Raw genomic sequence first — 3,001 nt, 5'->3', positions numbered from 1 at the left:
AACATTTAAATTCATAAAAACATAGTTGAATGAGAGCACAATTTAAAAAGTCAAACAGGGGTTCCCATTGTGGCACAGGAGAAATAAATCTGACTAGGAACCATGAGGTTGCGGGTTCAATCCCTGGCCTCGCTCAGTAGGTTAAGGATCCGGTGTGGCTGTGAGCTGTGGTGTAGGTCACAGATGTGGTGCAGATCTGGCATTTCTGTGGCTATGGCATAGGCCAGCAGCTACAGCTCCAATTGGACCCGTAGCCTGGGAACTCCCATACGCTGTGCGTGTGACCCTAAAAAGCAAAATAAATAAATAAATAAAAATTAAAAAAATCAAACAAATAGTGGAATAAAAATAGTATTTGAGTATGTGGAGTTATAATAAAGGCAAGTAAATCAAAGTCTATTAAATGACTTTAGCAATGGTTTTCTCTGGAGACAAAGACTGAAGTTGCAAGGACAAGAAGCAGAGGACTATTAACTTCTTCTTTTAATTCTTTCTACAACCTGATACAGTTTAACTAATTATATGTTTCCTTGTCCATTTATTTATTTATTTACTTATTTTTGGACTTGCAAATCTAGATTGATCTCCCCCTCCCCTTTTTTTGGATGTGGCCATGGTGTATGGAAGTTCCCAGGGCCAGATATCCAAACTGCACCACCACAGTGACCAGAGACACAGCAGTGACAATGCTAGTTCCACAAACTTCTAGGCCCATAGGGAACTCTGTATTATCTCTTCTAAATAAAAAATATTTTGAAAAATATCAGGATTTCCATTCTGGCCATATATTTCTAATGATATATTTTTGACAAAAATATAGAGGGACTGTATAGACCTTGAAATGGGAACCAGGACATAACAGAAAGGGAAAATAATATGGCTACTCTATATCCTAGGTTGCAATGGTTTCTAAATTTGGCTCCAGGTTCTAAAATGGAGGTGAGTCTTGTATGTATGTATGTATGTATGTATGTATGTATGTATGTATGTATGTCTATTTATTTATTTACTTGACTTTTTAGGGCCACACCCACAGCATGTGGAAGTTCCCAGGCTAGGGGTCACATTGGAGCTGCACCTGCTGGCCTGTACCACAGCTCATGGCAACACCAGACCAGTAACAGACTGAGCAAGGTCAGGGATCAAACCCATGTCATCATACATACTAGTTGAGTTTGGTACAGGTAAGCCCAACAGGAAACCAATGAATCTTGTTTTAAATTGCTCTATCTAAAATGACTAGATTTATCTTACATATAATAGCTTTACATAATAAACTTTTAACAGATGAGATCTCCTGAAATGCAACATCTTTTCCAACGGTTCATCCCACAGCTATTGTCCTTAATGGCTTGGATGGCCAAATGGAATCAAACTGCTGAGTGAATTCAACCTCATGGAGATCACAGACCTTCGTGAGCTTCAGGGTCCCTTCTTTGGACTGTTCTTCATCATCTATGCCATATCGGTGGTGGGCAACTTGCGCATGATCATCCTCACCAGGGTGAACTCACGTCTACAGACCCCCATGTACTTCTTTCTCAGACACCTGGCTTTCACTGATCTTGGTTATTCACTGTGGGACCCAAAATGTCGGTAAGCTTTGTAGCTGACTGAAATAAAATCTCCTATCATTGGTGTGCTACACAGCTGACTTTCTTCATTTTGTTCCTCATGAGTGAACTTTTCATTCTGTCAGCAGGTGCCTATGACTGCTCTGTGGGCATCTGTCACCCTCCGCTCTGCACAGTAGTCACATCACAAAGAGTATGCTGGGTTCTGGTAGCAGTCCCCTACTTTACAGTGCCTTTGTTTCTCTGATAACCACCATAAAGATATTTATTTCATCCTTTTGTGGCTGGAATGTCATTAGTCATTTTTACTGTGACAGTCTCATCCTGTTAACTTTGCTGTGCTCAAGCACATGAGAAATTGAGCTGTTCATACTGACCTGTTCAATGTTTAATTTGGTTCCATCTCTTCTGATAGCCCTTGTGTCCTACATACTGATTCTTAAGGCCAGCCTCAGAATGAACACTGCACAGGGAAGACACAAGGATTTCTGCACCTGTGGATCACAGCTGACAGTGGTAGTTGTATAGTATGCAACTCCATCCGTTACATACATGCAGCCCAAGTCCAGTCACTCCTTTGATACTGTATTTTACACCTTTGTTACTGTATCTTACACCTTGGTAATCCCCATGCTGAACCTTATGATCTACAGCTTGAGGAACAAAGAAGTAAAAGGTTCTCTGCATAGGATATGGAAAAATCTGCACAAACACCCTACATAAAATTAAATATAGAATGTGTATATGATGTATTTGGTTATAAAATACTGTTTATTAGAAAGCAATTAGAAAGCAATTGTTTGTCGAAAGCAGGCAATATAGAGATTTTTTTTCTTGTTTTCAATTTATAGATGTTCAAGTAGTGATGATCCCTCTGGCATCAAATTTGATTTGCCTCAAGTTTCAGTGCAAGAGACTAAAGTCCAGATCACTGTTCTCACACTGCCTAGTACGTTATGATTGAAGGCAAAACTTTTTTTACTGCATCTATCATTAAATAATCTTTCTGAAAAAGGCTTATTATGTGTTTTATTTTCCTCTTAAAAAGTGTCTTTTTATTTTTATTTTTTTCCCCACTGTACAGCAAGGGGATCAAGTTATCCTTACATGTATACATTACAATTACATTTTTTTCCCCACCCTTTGTTCTTTTGCAACATGAGTATCTAGACAAAGTTCTCAATGCTACTCAGCAGGATCTCCTTGTAAATCTATTCTATGTTGTGTCTGACAAGCCCAAGCTCCCGATCCCTCCCACTCCCTCCCCCTCCCATCAGGCAGCCACAAGTCTCTTCTCCAAGTCCATGATTTTCTTTTCTGAGGAGATGTTCATTTGTGCTGGATATTAGATTCCAGCCATAAGTGATATCATATGGTATTTGTCTTTGTCTTTCTGGCTCATTTCACTCAGTATGAGAGTCTCTATT

At 39.4% G+C, this 3,001-nt stretch overlaps 1 pseudogene; it reads left to right on the top strand.

Annotated features, from left to right (window-relative positions):
- Positions 1-1,347: 1,347 nt before the first annotated feature.
- Positions 1,348-2,297, top strand: LOC110258769 (olfactory receptor 8K3-like; annotated as a pseudogene).
- Positions 2,298-3,001: the final 704 nt, after the last annotated feature.

The sequence above is a fragment of the Sus scrofa genome, chromosome 10 (assembly GCF_054392235.1).
Source record: "Sus scrofa isolate SSC_HxYL_T2T_F1_AM1 chromosome 10, Sscrofa_HxYL_maternal_Yorkshire_Landrace_v2.0, whole genome shotgun sequence".
NCBI lineage: Eukaryota > Metazoa > Chordata > Mammalia > Artiodactyla > Suidae > Sus > Sus scrofa.
The sequence above is the reverse complement of the archived record's forward strand: the minus strand, read 5'-3'. Positions and strand labels throughout refer to the sequence as shown.